Raw genomic sequence first — 17,986 nt, forward strand, 5'->3', positions numbered from 1 at the left:
CAGTATTGTTTGAAAGATTCTACACATAGGGCGCCTGGGTGGCTCAGATGGTTAAGCGTCTGCCTTCGGCTCAGGTCATGATCCCAGGGTCCTGGGATCGAGTCCCGCATCAGGCTCCCTGCTCCTTGGGAGCCTGCTTCTCCCTCTGCTTCTCTCTCTCTCTCCCTCTGTCTCTCATGAATGAATAAATAAAATCTTTAAAAAAAAAAAAGAAAGATTCTACACATAGTCTATTCTGTTGTGAGGATTAAATAAATTATAAATCAAACATCATGGTATTCAAATCATTCTATTTAAAAGCACCTACTGGAGGGGCACCTGGGTGGCTCAGTCTGTTAAGTGTGTGCCTTCAGCTCAGGTCATGATCCCAAGATCATGATCCCAAGGTCCGGAGATTGAGCCCCACGTCAGGCTCCCTGTACAGTGGGGAGCCTGCTTCTCCGTTTCCTCCCTGCTCATGCTCTCTCTCGCTATCTCTCTCTCTCTCTCTCCTCTCTCAAATAAATAAAATCTTAAAAAATAAATAAATAAAAGCACCTATTGAATACAAGTCCAGTCTTCTGAAGTACTATTGTAAGTATTTAACTGATCTTCCATTTTTCTCTCAGGCTATTATTTACACAGCAAAGTGAACTCTGAAAAATCAAAATCAGTTTGTATCTCTGATCAATAGCCTCTGATGGATGGCTTCCCATTTGACTTAAAAAAAAAAATCTAATATTCTGAACATGGCCAAGAAGAGCTTACATGGCTGTGCCCCACCCTATTGGCACTTCAGTATTGCTCAAATAACGCCAGGTACTCTCTCCTTGGAAACTCGACTCAGGTTCTTCCCTCTGCCAGGATGCACTTTCCTAGATCTTAGTGCATGGCAAGTCTCTTCTCAGATGCTAACTCAGAAAAGCCTTCCCCAACCTAAAACAGATGATACTCTTCCCCTAATTTCCCACTCAACTTTATTTTTCTCCACATTATTCATCACTTTCAAAAACAGTCTGACATTTTTTATTTGTTTGGTTGTTGGTTAATGTCTACCCTTCCTTCCTCTGCTCCTATCATTACCACAAGGATGTAGGGGCCATGCATGTCGGGACTTGTGTTTGCTACGTAACGCTACCACTTAGAAGATTATCTAGCACATAGCAAATGTTCAATAAATAGCGGTAGATATTGAATCATTCTTGAATGGAATCATTGAATCATTCTTGTCAATTTTCTCTTCACACTTCAGGTGAGCTAAACTGCCTGACATACAGTGCTAATTCCCAATGTAGGCTCATTGCTATGAATATGTATGCACATACTATACCCTCACACAGAGGTTTCAAAACTTGTTATGTTAATTTGAAAACCTTTTTAAAAGCATAATCTGGCTTTGTCATACTGTTGTGTTAGGATTTACATTTTATAAAATAAAAATATTCTATGGTCAAAAGTCAGATGTACCTATCAGTCTGGAAGATATATCAGTATAAAATACAGAATATATAAATATGTAATAGATATAATATCAGTATATATGGAATATACTTAATAACTATATATTACATTATAATACTTTATATAATACATATATATAGCTTTCTGATGATCAATGCCATTGTAAACAAAATTGCTTAATGTTATTAACTAATGCTATTTACCCTAAAGTATGATTTTACTATGTTTATTTTCCTTGATTTATGTTCATTTGTAAAAGTCTATGGTTTAATTTATTTTTGCTCTCTTCACACTGCCTAATCTTAAAAGAGAAGGTAGTAAAATAGCGAATCCATCCTCTAACTCATTCCTTTCTGCTGAAACACATAATTTTATAATGTGATTCTTTCTTTCATCAAATGTGGTGTCTGAAGATTGCAACATTACATCGTAGCAAAGTGGCCTTTATCCTACTATAAGGATCAGATATTGTTGGAGATGGATAACAACACATCACAGATAGATCAGTACAAGAACTCATGCTTACTGAATTACTATTCACTTCATAAATCTTGATATCTGTTCTAACATAGGCCTTTGGAGTCATTTTCATGACTATCAGAGTTGGAGTGAAAATATCACTGGGATTTGCCATTCATGGCACTATGGGCACTTTCTAATTTATGGCTGTGATAGAAAAAGGACAGTGAACACCCAGATTCTTGTTTTCTTTAATTAAAAGTTAGTGTGGTAAAACATGGACTATTGTGCACATTAACCTGAAGGGATAGCGATGCAAAACAAGCTGAAGAGTTTGTTCTCGGTATTTTGTTTACAAAGAAAACATCAAAAGCCAAAATACCCCTTTCTGACAAAAGAGATGTAAAAATATGCATCTGTGCTTTCTGAAGTGGGAGAAACTCACATGAGTGAGGTAGAGGGGTCCAGGGCATACTTGTACATTGCCAATCTCAGGGAGGGGCACAGAGACCAAGTGGAGGAAAAGGTTAGTAACTTTCTCTTTATAGGAGTCCGTTTTGAGTTTTCCAACATACTGCTTTTATAATGACATATTTATATAATGACATATATTTAGATATTTATATATACTTATATAATTTACTTATATGTACTTACATAATTTATTTAAATATATATTATCATATACTTATATGATTTATAATTACATATCTATAAAATATGTAATGATATACTGCTATCTAGCCACTTAATCTCTATGTATGTGTGTATTAGTGGATTGCACACACACACATATGTATATTTAAATTCACCAGTTGCTTTGAATTTAACATTGTTTTTCTGTGTTTTATTACTGAGGCTTTGTTCAGGGCATTTTTGTATCAGCTGTCTTTGGGTAGAAATGTTATAAACAAAAAAGCATATTTTCATGTCAGGAGAGAAAGTAAATCTGTTGCATTAAAACAATACTTTATTAAAGTGTTGGCTAATAATTTAGCCAGAACAGATATTTTAAACTAGTCTAATGAATCATGACTAACGGTAAAATATTCTTCTAGTCTGTTCTGTAGGATACATGTCCATTTCAGAAGAAAACATATGGCCGATCAAAACAGCTTATTACAAATACGAAACATATGAAGATTCATGGTTTAAAAGAAAAATGGAAATACATAAATATGAAATGTAAGTGTATTACTAACAGGGATCATCTAACTCTAGTAAGAAAAGAAGGGTTCTTATCATACTTATCTCATTTGGTGAAGTAAGTAGATCTTCTCACTGACAAAAGTTTAAATCCAACATAAACATTCATTATTTTCAGCACAGCAAAAGAAACAATATATTATTGTTGCTGTAAAAACACGAAGTTCATAAGCCTTTGCTCCAAAAGGAAAGATTGTTTTTTTTTTGGTGGGGGGAAGGATATTGAATTAGAAGGGAAATACTTCGTTGACTTTTCTCAAAAATAGGACTGTACTACAGCTTGCCAAATCCAAAAATTATTGACTAGCAGAGTTTAGTTAAAAATATTTTGGCTTCATATAAAAATATACTTTGAGGTCTAGGGGTTTTTGCTCACATTCTGTGCCCTGCACTAGTGCACAAAATTAGAAGGGAAAAAAATAGCCAAATATGCTGTCACATGTTTTAGTACAACGTTAAAATGATAAGTCTTTCACATGATTAAGACTTACTGTTATTTCTGAGTCATCTCTTTACAGTGCCATTGTAATGATCGATAACCTGAAAGGAAAAGAAATGAATCAAGATGTGGTGGTCATCATTAAAAATTTCCATCAACTTTGCTAAGAGAGTAGAACTTCAAAAAGAAAAAGGTAAATAGTGAGGTGATAGATATAGTAATTAACTCTGTGGGGGGGGAATCCTTTTACACTGTCTATGTATGTCAAATCACCACAATGTACACTTTAAATCTCTCACAATTTCATACATCAATTATACCTCAATAAGGCTGAAATGTAAAAAGAAATTCCTGAACCAACACACATCCAAAATGTTCATTTTACACTTATTCAAAAAGAAATCTTAAAACATCCTCATTAGAATGAGATGTCTAAAAAATTTAAATATTTCAGTATAAATTCTGTCAGCTGGAACCACTTTTTCTATAATAAAAATAGTCATTCTCTTAGAACCCCTAAAAAGTATTGCACAATAATAGGATCACTAATATCAATAAATTACTTTGCTAGGAATAATCAATCCAAATCGCTGTATGTGTGCTTTCTAAGTTTGGAAATATATGACTTCCAAAAATCAAAATTTATAGGAGTCAAAATTAATCAAAATATTAAAACAGGTCCAGCCAAAATTAAGTTTACATAAATTAACTATGAAGGCAAATTTTGTTCTTGTTATTGTTTATAAAAATCATAAATTAATTTTAGAGACAAAAGGTTGTCATACGAGTAAACAAACGAAATACCACCAATTAATTTTTAAAATATCTGTAAGTTTATAAACACTATTTTTTGAATCATAGGGTTATTAGTGGAATGCTATTTTTAAAATAGGTTTATTTTAAAATGCTAATATTAAAATACATCATAAATTACATCTAATGTCTCGAATTTTAATATTTAAGACACTACTCCAAGTTTTTAAGAAATCTTTTTAAATCAGTCTTTTTATATGCTTTACATACGATTAATTTCCTTACCAATCTTATTTGCTGTCATAGGCATTCAGAAATTAATTTATATATAAGAGTAACTAGAAGAATTTGAAATGAGGTGAAGATTTGGGGAAACACATAATGACTGATGAGGTTTTACAAATTATATTCCAACTCTGTGAGAGAAAATCTACAAATATTAACAAAGTGATTGATGGGCTGGGCCAGTTTTTCAAACAGCAGAATATTCATGTAGGCTGTAGAAAGAATGTTTTCCTTCATTGATCTAGTTCATTCACAGTTAGCAAAATATTTGGAAACTAAACCATTAAGGAAGGCTAGTATCCTTTCCAGACCATGAAAATGCAGAAAGAGGACAGCAGAATCTAAGCTTCTAACCCAAGGTTTTAAAATTTTCATTTTAAGCCAATATAGTCTCTCTTTTTTTGGCTTAAAAAAACCCTACACAATATACAAACAGTTCAATCATATATTTTGTGTTTAATAAGTACAGCTAGTTATTGATCTATTTAATATTGAAATGAAGTACAGAAATACGGAGAACTTTACGAAGCCCAAAGTAAACTATTAAAAATCAAGTACTATTACATTTGTATTTGTGAAGCAAATTAATGTATGGTCAGTTTTATGGTTTTTCCACTCCAAGTAGAACATAAAAGTAAATAAACAAAGATCTATAATTAATTCTGTTAGTGTCTATAATTTAGTTTAAAATACTCCAGTAGGTACAGTATGAAGTACATTAGTATACCTTTAATTTACAAACTAGAAAAATAAATTAAGATTTGAAGAGTTCTAGTCAAGGATTCACTCTCTAGGTAGATTAGGATTTCGTTTCTTAATCAATATTTTTAACTCCAGGGGCAACTGTGATGAATGCTTTCAATTTCCAAATATTGTTCTGTGAAATTATACATGGGATGGGGGGTTGATAATTTACAAAGGATGTGACAGTTCTTCTTTGGTAAGACAAGTGGGCTCCAAGATGTGTGATTGGCTAGAAATACTGGGCAATCATCTCCTCATTCTGGAGACCACATATACAAATCTTAGTAAAAGGCCAAGAGGCTAACATCTTGGACACCTTAGATTTGGAATTCTATTTAATTTGTCACCCACTCCTCAAATAAGCTGGCACCTTCTTTGCCTGGTCCTACTAGAAGGCTCATTGCTCCTGCCATCAGAATACTGTTGTGTTTGCTCAGCAGTGTGCCTTTCTTACAAGGTGCTGGATGGCATGCTGAAAAGGACAGAAAACGGAGACTAACCCAGATTACTGGAATGGGCTATTTGGTGGATTTTACGATTGATTGTTAGTAAAAGTTTGTATGTTTGCAGAAATTGGTCTGTAACTTATTTGGGGTTTTTTTCGTTTGTTTTTTGAACCAACTACTTGGTAGCAAAGTTGTAAGAGAAGAGACACATAGTGCCTACCTATCTTTTATTGTCATGATGGAAATGTTGACAGAAATCCCCTGACAACTGTTGGAAGAAAAAAACAAAACAAAACAAATTATCTTTGGTCAGATCACAGTATCAGTCTATGGACTAGAAGATAACTCAGGTCCAGTTTTGCTAGAGAAAATAGGTTGTGCTATACAGTAATAACCAATCTCCATTCTAGTGGCTTCAAATGACAAAGGTGTATTTCTCACTCATGTTAAATGTCTATTACAGATCAGCAGAGGAGCTCTGCTAATCATAGTAACTCAGGTAAATAGAAAAATAGGGTAGCCTCCATCTCAATTATGGAGAAAGATACAGGAAAGGTGAAGGAACATTGGTGATTAAATGTTCTGGCTCCAAGTACAATACTTATAGGCCTCAACTCCTTTACTGGCCCACTTACATCACAAAGAGACTAGGAAATGCATTACAATTCTATCATGTGTCCAGAACAGGGGAGAATCAGAAATATTTAACAAATTTTTAAAAGTACCAGAGCAATTCAGTGTCTAAAATTGAAACTGAGTTTTTCTGTTTGACTATATCCTAAAGTTGCAGTATATCCTAAAATGGTACTTTTTGAAAAAAAAAAAAAAAGATGATTAAATTTGACTTTGCTATTGAGTTCCTGAACTAAAGACCAAAATCTTTATGACTGAAATAAATTCTGTTCTAATGTAAGTAATCTAGAATATGAGCCTGCAGGTTTAACTATATACATGATATAAACAGTCATTAAACATTTCTGCAAAAGGAGATTCTTAAAAAGGATAAAAAGACTATACTTTATATTTAGACACTGTAGCAGGAGTGGCCAAATCTTTATGTGCATACTAATAACAAGGAGTATTTGTTACAATGCAGATTCTTGGACCTTGGGCTAATATTATTATTTAATAGGACTAGTATTTAAGTGCAGGATTCTACGTTTTAAAATACACCCATTTAATTCTGATGCGGGCAGTGCTGGGTCCTAGAACCAGATTTTGAGAAGAGATGGTTAGAGATAACCGGTTCCAAGAAGCAAAAAGGGTAAGCATGAAATTGAATTGGGGGAAAAGTGAGTAGGGCTTTAATCATTTCACGGCATATGAATTTACTTAGTTGCCTAAACCATATTATAAAACAATGTAACAAGAGAACATCTGACTCAGCAGTCTCAGCAAGATGAAACAGCCATGCAGTGACATTGCTTCTCTGATTTGCATGAAAATTTTGAGTAACTGGTATGTGATTAATCTCCATTTAAATTATGAAGAACAGGGGCATAACCATTCTCTTTACAGACAATTCCCAAAGTAACAACTCTAGTCCAGACTCCTCTCCTGAGTGTCAAACTCAAATATCCAACTTTCAACATGAAATCTCCATTTGGATAGACCTAAGAGACATCTCCATCTTCACATCTCCAAAACCAGATTCTTGACACTTGCCTCCCAAACTGCTCCTCCTGAAGCCATTTCCATCTCAATCAATGACAACAATTGTTTCAGTTACCCACGTCAAGAACCAGGAGGCCATCTTCGGTGCATCATTTTCTCAACTGTTTTCTCAATCAGTCAGCAAAGCCCCTCAGTGATTTCTTTGGAGATGCCTTCCAGAATCTGACTACTTCTCATCATCTCCTTCACCCTTGTCTAATCTATGCCACCATCATCTCTTAGTTGAACTGTTATAACAACCTCCTAGTGTTCTCCTCCAAGACATGCTGATAAATGTTTATTGATAACTGTATTTATAAATAATAAATATTGATAATGTTATAAAGGAAAGGGAGGAAGAAGAGGAGGAGGAGGGCTGAAGGAAGGAAGGAAAGAAGACAAGCAAGGACAAACGAAGAAGGGGCAGAGAGAGAGAGAGAGAGAGAGAGAAGAAATCCCTGACTGACAGCTTTTGCAGACTTGCATGGTGTAAACACTCCCACCATGACTAATTGAAAGTGACATGACTATGTGTCCTCAAAGAGGTGAGCACAGTGACTTTTTGGGAGCCGGAGGGAGTGAATTCTAGCATATCACAGGTTCTCCCTTCTTTCACCCTTCCCAGTTGATCTTCTTCACCATGAGGCAGCAAGAGTGACCTGAGTCTGATGACATCACTCCTCAGCCCAAAGCCTTCCAGACGCTTGCCATTTCATTCAGAGTAAAATCTCAGATCTTAACACAGACTCTGAAGCCTGTGCATGATAGTGCTCAGGGCCACCCTGTGCTCTGTGGTCCCACTGCCTCCTACCCTTGCCTGGCTCATGGCCCTCCAGGCACCCGGGGCTCCTCCTCACTTGACCTTAAAAATACCAAGCATGCCCCCACTTCAAGGCCTTTCCACTTTCAGTTCCCTCTGTCGAAATACTTTTTCCTTAGCTATGTCCCTCCCTTACTTCCCTCTGATCTTTGAACAAATAGCACCTAATCAGGGGCCCCTTCCCTGAACATCTGACATAAAATGGCATAACCCCCTTCTCTCTTTAATCTTTCAGCTTGCTTTATTCTTTATAGCACCTTTTACCACCTGATGTTTATACATATAGATAGATATTATTATCAATATTTATTACTGTCTGTTTCCTTAAGGACACACACATCAGTTCAATTCCTATTTTCCTATCCCCTGTTCCAATGACACTGTCACATAATGAACTAATAAAATGGCATTGACTAAAGAGACATACAACATACAAGCAAATAAATGAAGAAGGTAATTTTACTCATCAGAAGTGCCATAAAGCAAATAAAGGAGTGTGGCGAGTGATCCCATGGAGGGTGCGGTAGCCAGTGGGTGGTGACTATCTCAAGACATGATATTTAAACTAAAGTTAGAATAACAATATAATTAGTACGGCTTGCCCATAAAAATTCATTATAGCATAAAAGAGTAGGAGTAGCTTTGTGGATGATTTTAGGATTTTAAAAAGAAACAGGTAAAAGAAATGAGTTGTTGGATATGTTCTCAAAAAGTGCACACTGACTCCTAAAATGATGGAATAAAAAGATAGTATTTCACTTAAAGGAGAAGGAAAAAGAGGCAGAAAAGATCACCCCTTCTAGTGTGCCACCCTGAAGGGGGGGGCATAAGGAATAGAAAAATCAAGGGGGGGGGATTCTTTTTTTAAAGATATATTTATTTATTTTAGAGAGAGAAAGAGAAAGCACAAGCAGGAGGGGCAGAGGGAGAGGGACAGAGAATCTCAGGTAGACTCTGTGATGAGTTTGGAGCCCGACACTGGGCTTGATCTCATGACCCTGAGATCACAGCCTGAGCAGAAACCAAAAGTTCGACACTTAATCAACTGGGCCACCCAGGCGCCCCAAAGGGGAGTACTTATATTTGGACAGACCTTTACACTTTCAAGGTTTATGATTTTCAGATTTATTTACCATATTTATCTCTCACAGTGACTTTGAAAATAGGCAGAGTTTATTATTCCCATCATGAAGAAAAAGTGCCTAAGACTCACAGAGGTTCATGCTTCCTCTAAGGTCAACAGACTAGCAAGATACTGAACAAGGATTACCTAGCAGCCAGGTGTCCTCACACAGTCCATTATACTGTAACCGGTATGCTATGCCACCTTGATAAAAACTGCCAGAAGATTACCTGGAGGTCGCCAGTCTGTGCTATCTGAACTCAGTTCTTACAGTGAGTTTGTGTTTAAATTCCAGCTGACTTGAATTAAAGGTTGACTTCAAATGCATGGCCAAAAGGCCAACAGTAACATTAACCTTCAAAGATTCCTTCATTTCCCCTCTAACTGAGTACAAACTCCTGGCGCTGGCAACCAAGGCCGTCACAATGTGAATCGAATGGGAATTTCCAGCTTTTCCCCACACATACCCTAAGAAAAATTTTAAAACTTTTTTGCCCATGCCAGATTACCTGCCCAATCACTCACCATGAAGAAAAGCAAAGAGAGAAGGTATGACTTGCTTCACCTGCAACATCCACCCTTTCCTTCCTCTCATTTTTTCTGTCACAGTTTAGCCATCTTCAAGAAGTCTTTGCAAAGCCCTCAAATCAGCTGTGTTTTTCATTTTTCAAGCATTCTTCAAAGTCTGATGGCACGAGTCATATCCTGCCTTGTACTACAGTTACTGGAGAAATTGTGAGCTATCCCATTCCTTAAATAGAATACCACTGAGGTGAAAAAAGGACTCTCCTCTCTCTCACTTCTTCAATTTTATATTCCTTTTGCAGGGAGTCTGCCAAATAGTGGGGAACCAATGAATACTTGTAGAATTGAATAAAACTGATTTTAAAAACGTAGCCTTCAGATTAATGATTCCAACACTCTATTGAAGGCAGAAAGAAAGATAGGAGAGGTACAGAGCACAGAGTGAAATCAATAGAAGAAATTATTTTAGAGAATGAAGAAAAGGAGAAGTAAGTACAAGAAGTCAATCATATATTCAGGACTGGCACAATGCATGGGGCACAGAAGCTACTCAATAAATACCTGTTGAATGAATAAATGAATGGCTGAACAAAAAGAGGGTAAATGAGGACAAAGAACTATTGAAAGATAACCTTAAAACTGGGTCCATCATTTCAAGCTAAATGGGCAAACACCAACAGAAATTAAGGCATCAAATATACTATTCAAAGGATAAAAGGAAATATCTATCTGTATTACCTCCTCTCATGCTGTTTTGTTAGGAAGCATTTTCCTAATTGATTTAATCTGAACCACAGAAAAATTCCATGAAGAGGCAGGAGAAACATGATCCCATCCATTTTATAAATAAGGAACAAGGTTGAGAGGAAAAAGTCTCTAGGTCAAGATCAGAATTGAGGGCAAAGTCAAAACTTGAACGTCTTGGTTCTCTAACTCTTTGACATTCTGTGCTCCATAGACCAGCAGCATTTGTCTCCCCTGAGGTCTCATCAGAAATGCAAAATCTCAGACTCCACCCCAGATGCCTGAATCAGGATATGAATATTAATATCTCTAGATGATCTTAAGTATCAAAGTTAACTGTTCACCTGATACAAAACTGGATATAAATCTGTCTGCTTTCATAGACAGATGGATAGATAAAGCATGGTATATGACATACACCATGATATGATACCATATATGATATCATATATATTTCATATATATGATATATATGTTTATATGCACACACATATATTGCTATATGTATATATATAACAATAGAGGAAACATCATATAGCTATATCACCTTTATTTAATAATATTGAATATTATTATAAATATGACAAATACTCAATATTATTAAATGATAATATGATTTTTGTAAGATACATGATAATAAATATAAATTAGAAAGGAACATAGTTTAGGTCCATGGATACATCCCTTAAAGAAAAGAAATATTTAAAGGAATGAGCCTCTTTTTAATTAAAGCAAAACTGAACAGTTTGTTGGACATATAAGGATTCAGTCATGTCTTTGAGAGAAAAAAGAATACAAAAGGGAACGCAAACATAGCAATATTTTGCAATATAGCAAGCACAACAGTTGGCATCCATTTATAAAAACAAAATACTGAGAGATGTTAACATTAGAGGGTTCTTGCACACACACACACACACACACACACTCATACACAAATATACACAAATAAAATAGCTAAGTAGAATGGTTTGATGCTAAACCAAAATAGCAAGATTGTGACATGCTATTAAATTAAGGGAAATTGTTTTCGGTGATCTTTTGTTAGTAATAACAAACAATAATTTTTGGAAAACAAGGCAATAATAGAATCTAAACACAGCTTATTATAAACACATGTACACCTCATGCTTTAGATAAAAGAATGACCAGGAGTAGGAAGTTCATTTCCCCTTTCAGAAGGGTGAGAGATTGTTTTTACTTCGAATTTTTTTTAAGGTTCAGACAAAGCATTTCTTAAAAAGTGGTTGAAAGTTCAGAGCTAAGTTTCATATTCAGTCACTAGAGCTTTCCAGTGTGAAGATTTCTGCATATATTTTTCAATTTGTCCATTGCCATCTATTTTTATTATTATTTTACCTTGGTAAAAATGTAAACAGAACAGATGAGAAGAGAAAATGAGTGGGTAGAATGGACAGAAAGGCAAGAAACAAAACTGGCTCCAGAGAAGGGAAATACTTAAAAAAAGAGAGGATAGTTGAGCTAGATCCAGAAAGATGAATTAACTTTTCCACAGAGAAATTAAAAAAGAAATTTTGTTATCAAAAGGCAAGATAGCTTCTTAAGAAAACACATAAAAGGATTATTTTCATTTCTAAAATTGAAAAACAATGGTACTTACAAATGTATAAATAGTAGTGTTTATAAATTATCTATCAAAAATCAAAAGTATTTTCATTAAAGATCTTACATCAAATAGTCAAAACCCTTCACATGGAAGTGTCTTGCCTTAATGTTATTTTCAAGTTGTGAAGTACTATTTGAAAGAAAGAAGAGTTCCAAATTATGTGACATAGGGAAAAGAATTTTCCAGTGCTAAAAGTATGTATCATATTCAAGATGGTTGTTATGATGAGAAAGTAAAACCTTCAACAACTTTTGATTGGCTTTAGAGTTCTCAGAAGCATAATATTAGTTATGTTCAAATAATTTTTTCCAACTATCAGAAACATCTTATTCAAGGAGGACTCAAACACGTGTGTCATACATATACACAACACAATATTGCCTACATTGAATGACTGTGGCAATTTACATTGGGTTTAGAACTGATTATGTTTATCATATGACAGTGCTGAAATATCCTCTGAGAATCCTGATTTTAGGTGAACTGCTTCCTTGCATTCATAAATAGGATGCACAGCTAGTTTCTACACTTTATCTGTCTTCGCTAACTCTTTACTTAGGTCTATATTAAGAATCATGTCCTTACCATCTTGACCATATTGTTCATAATTGTATTTGTAGATATGGAGTTCTCTGTGATGCACCAACACCTATATTGTGCTGGGAGTTGAAAATAGAAAGTATATGAGATTAAACTTGGAGAATTCTTGGCATTTGTAATATAGGTGTATATTAGATTTAAAGGAGATAAAGTTATATTCAAATGGTTTTCTCTCAGGATAGCAGCACATTTAAGCTGCTTTCTTCTTGCACTTGACTATGGGCTCCAGAAAGACAGAGATCATGTATTAACCATGTCTGGATCCTGAAAGTATATTTGGACCACAGTACTTGGACCAAAAATAGACACTCAGATTAATGAACTAATTTGAGGGCCACATACGCTGAAGTGCATACTGTTTGGGGTGTATGTGATTGAGAAGGCAAATTTAGAACCATAATATAAGTCATCCCATCTATTTCACAAAGTAGATCCCAGAGATACTTGAAAACATATCACCATAGAACTCATTTCTTCAAGCAAAAAGGCCAAAAAATAATCCACATTCATGGATTACTATAAATAATTTATTCATATAAATATTTATTTGTATGGATTTATTATATATAATATAAATATATATGAATTTATTATATATCTATATAAATATAAATATTTTTAGATATTTTGAACATATATTTATATATAAATATTTTTAATATATGAATGTACATTTATATAAGTATTTATAAATTTATAAATTTTATAAATAAAATAATTTTTATCAGCATATCTCATTTTATTTTTGTAAATAAAATACATTTATTTATAAAATAAATAAATAATTCATGATTTCACCAAATATCCATACAGATAATCCACCCATATTTAGAGATTTTACCTGTAACCCACCCAAATTTTTATAAAAATTCACTGATAATGAAGTGAGTCGAAATTAGAGACCCATTTAAAAGATGTCCGGAAATTTTCAGACCCTGTTGTCACTCACTTAAAAATTAAAACTGACAATTATATACCAGAGTATATAAATACTTTGTTAGAAAAGAGACAAAGGAATAAACAGAGATATTTATTCAGGTAAATTAGAAAAGTCAGAAAGATAAATTATGTGATTTCCTGATATAAAAGCTAAATATTCAAGGAAAATTTACAATGTCTAATATTTTCCACATTCTCCCTCTCTTTTGTGTCTAATCTACATAATTCGTTTAAATAGTTTTGTATTTTAGACAGGTTGATGAGTAGAAAACTTCTAAACTTATTGACCTGTTACTGGTTATAATTTACCTACAAAGACGGATTCAGAGAGGAAATGAGGCAATAGTGTGCTGGTGGATGTTTAACAACAGCTTCTAAAAAAAAGATTAAAAAGGCCCTAATTTGCAGCATTGGCCGATTTCTATGGTGCAAATATTTCGGCTATATCCAATTTCAAGCCAAGAGAAGGGTATCTCTTTAAGATGGAATTTAGAAAGGAATCATTACAATGAGCTCATCCAAGATGGTTTTAGCTAAGCTAGCTTCAGCACATCATTGAAATTAGGCTGTATTAAATTAATAAATATTTTATGGGGAAGTTGATTAAATGCATACATACATGTAAGTTAATAAGTATTCATGAAAAAATTAAGTAACTTTGGAAAATATGCCCCTCTTAGAGATATACTATATACATTAATTTTTTGATTGCCCCAGAAAGTATTGCATATGAACAATCCATTTAACATTGTTTAATATAGCATCTCTCTCATACGTATTTGACTCCAGGGTTTTTGGGTTTTTTTTTTTTGTTTGTTTGTTTGTTTTGTCCCAGAACACCTAAGTAACAAATTTAGAACAATAGTGTTTTTTTAGAATCTCATTTGGGAACTGTGGCTCTGGTTATTCACTTCTAGTCTCATTGGACACATAGCAGGCATTCAGTAATCACAGTTTACTGACAAAAGGTACTTATTTGGGTAGAAAGATCAAAACAAAAAGGTAAAAAAAAGATCCATGAGTAAGTAGAGGAGATTCTGTCCTGTCTTTTATGTGACCGGATTATGTTTAGATAATTGTTTCATTAGTGCAATTGCGGGTTTATTCATTTGTTAGACATTTTATTGAGCATCTACTATATTCAAAGCACTATGAAACACTAAAGCACTGGAAAATTTCAGTCTTTTTATTTTAAATGCTCCATCAGGTAAGGCAAATTTAGTTTTTCTTTTTTTGATTTTGCAGTAAGGAAGGCAAAATACACTAATTGTTCTAAAATTTAATTCTAAGGAATATTTAAATCCAACACATCTTGATAAATGAGCGGAATTTTTGTTGCAAACCCCATGTAGTATGGACATATTACTGAGCTATTGAGTACTTCAGATATAGAGAATCTTTTTTAAGAAAAGAAGCTGTCATTTCTCCCCTAAATACTCAGTATGAGGTGTCCTATCTGCATATTAATGTGTTAAAATAATAGCGTTTTAATAACTATCAATCTGATTCCATGACAATGTCTCCAAGTGTTTACATATATCCACATTTAGCAAGTTAGAGTAATTTATGTTCACATATAAATATTCATAAAACTGAGTATGTTTTCAAAAACAAAAGAGCAAGACTAATGGCTAAATGTTAACTGAAAAAAAACCCAGCTATCTATTTTGCAACAGATTTCATGCAAAGTCTCATTTTTTTAACTCCAATTTACGAGTTATCATGCAATATGTAAACCTTAGTGCATTTGCTTTTGTTTTCCTTTCCTTTGGAGAATTGACAGGTAGATTTTTCCACTGAAGAAATAACTGGCACTTGACCTTTGCCAGCCAGTATGATCTGTTGGTATATCAAAGAAACTCTGATGTTGAATTATCTTAGCAGTAAGTAAATTATTTAAAAAAAAACAACTACAACATCCTTTTAGATAATACGTTCATTACTTGTAACAGTGTGTGAATTACTATAGTAAAATAGTGACACCACAGTAGTTCATTTTTTTACCCCATGCGCTTTTCTTACCATCCAAGCATAGAAATTAATGTATCTCAACACATCGAAAGAAATAAAACCGCATGCATATGTTTAGCCATGAACCTAGCTCAAAACACGGCAACAATATGGAGGAACACGCCAGAAAATTATCCTCTGATTTCTTAATTAAGAGTATAAAATTGTGGCTATTCATGGTAACCAACACTTAATTGCCTTTGTAAAGCTACAAGATAATTTTCCTTCAAGGTAAATTGGAGTATCTCCATACCACCAGACCATACAGTGCTCATTTATAGTAATATACAAAGCTTCTGAAAAATAAATTTAATGAAAGTTGTTTTATGCCTTGCCCTTTGAAGCATTCCTTCCTTTTTCATCCTCTAATTTTAACAATGTCTTTGAAAACAAAAATTGCTCAAAGGATAGATTGCAAAGATCTATAGTTAAACTGTACGTCGTTGGAAGGTAACAAACGTGAGTTCTTCCAATATTTAGTTACGGTACATTGTTAGGGGGATATCTTATCTATGTTAATTATCCACATATCTGCATTTTGTGTGGTTATCATAGTAGAACTATCCTCAATAATACAGAATATGCTACATTTTATATTTGTCAAATTTTTATTCAAGTAGCATCAGCTGCTAGTATGTCACATTACAAGAGCCAACTTAACAACTAAATCTTGCAGAAAGGGAAATAAACTTTTTTATTTGAGTCTACAGATTCACTGAAGTAGCAAGCAACAAATAAAATATAAATGCATGAATTAGAAACAGAACTATTGTTGGAGGCCAATGGTTTTGACATAGATTTGAATTTTGAATATTACAAAAGACAGAGGAAACCCCACACTTGCTTAGAACAGTAACACGACACCAAAAAAGTTTCTCACCAAATTTCCTACCCCTCCTCATGAGATCTAACCACAGAAATGAACATAAACATGGGAAAATCCAGGGCAGGAAATCAAAGAGAATCAGGTCAGAGAGAGAGATTCACAAGAACATATATTCAATGTCATAGTCCGGCAAAAAAAAAAAAAAGGGAACTATTTCTAAATGATATCCATAATAAAGCTATAGTAACAAGACTGTACTGTACGTGGTCCTGCCATGGGGAGGTGGGTATTATCTTGACCCTTGACCTCTTCTCACACAAGAGCCTGAGAAATGAAAATCATGTTTCTCATTGCTGTTTGTTTTATACAAATTCACTGTCTTTATTTAAACTGGTATAGAGGGGGAAAAAATTCTATTCTGAAATAGCCCAAGTCAGGTTCTTAACAGTCATGTGACTTTTTTTCTGCCACTATGTGCTCCGTATCATTTTACCCTGAAATAACTATGTGGATTTCAGCTCAACCTGCCTTTGCTTATAATGCATGGCATACCCCGTGAGGGAGCCTGAGAACAGACTCCCTTGAAAAGCAAGGTTCTCATAGTTGGCCTGTAACCATGGAAGCAGATGCCGGTTTCTTCTTACCCCTGCTTACCTCTTTGCAGCCTCGAGCTGCTCCCTATTGTTAAAAGGGGTACGCCTTGATTTTTCTTCATCGTGACCGAACTTGCCTCTTCTTCAAAGGGCATGATGCTGCAGGTCATTGGTCTAGACTGTTTGCACGGTCCAGAGAACAGCCTTGATGTAACCCTTGCTCCGTCTGAGCCACACCACCAGCCGTGCATCTGTAGACTGTAGAGGACATTGGAGATCTGTATTTGAAAAGAAGTCTGTCTGATTTTGCCATTGTGCCTTTTCACTCATCGATCGAATGAATATCGAACCTTCTGTCGTTGCATGTGTGAAATAGATAGCTTAGCAAGCACTTTTGTGCCCAACCTGTGCGGTGGGCCAAAAGGTTTTCCTTTAGTCTCAAGAATTTTTTCTTCAGACTTTATGAATTTCCTGTTAGCTTAAATTATTTACATGCTGTTATTTTATCCAACTGTTATGATGACTATTTGAGTTAATTCATCAGCAGTGACTTTCTTTTGCTATTAGAAGGAGTATTTTCTTTTCTGTCAACTATGTTTTTTTTTCTTTTTCTTTTGTAGCTTTTTAAGCTCTTCTAGCTTAACTTATTCGTAAATACATGTGGTATCAATGTACCCTGTTAAGCCAAAAAGTTGAGATATCTTTCCAAGAAGATGATTAGATGATGTCTATCATTTAACAGATTTAATTCCAG

General features: G+C 34.3%; 1 pseudogene across 1 annotated transcript in view; it reads right to left on the reverse strand.

Annotated features, from left to right (window-relative positions):
• Positions 1 to 3,598: 3,598 nt before the first annotated feature.
• LOC148164989 (uncharacterized) overlaps positions 3,599 to 17,986 on the reverse strand; it is a 215,527-nt pseudogene continuing 201,139 nt past the window's right edge. The window contains exons 5-6 of the transcript XR_015768093.1: positions 17,294 to 17,490; positions 3,599 to 3,645 (exon numbers count right to left, since the gene is read on the reverse strand). The product of XR_015768093.1 is annotated as an uncharacterized LOC148164989 (transcript). The remainder of the gene's footprint in view (positions 3,646 to 17,293; positions 17,491 to 17,986) is intronic.

This window comes from Eumetopias jubatus, unplaced genomic scaffold (genome assembly GCF_037043125.1).
Source record: "Eumetopias jubatus isolate StellerSeaLion01/CBP00866 unplaced genomic scaffold, mEumJub1_p1.0 scaffold_1, whole genome shotgun sequence".
Lineage (NCBI taxonomy): Eukaryota > Metazoa > Chordata > Mammalia > Carnivora > Otariidae > Eumetopias > Eumetopias jubatus.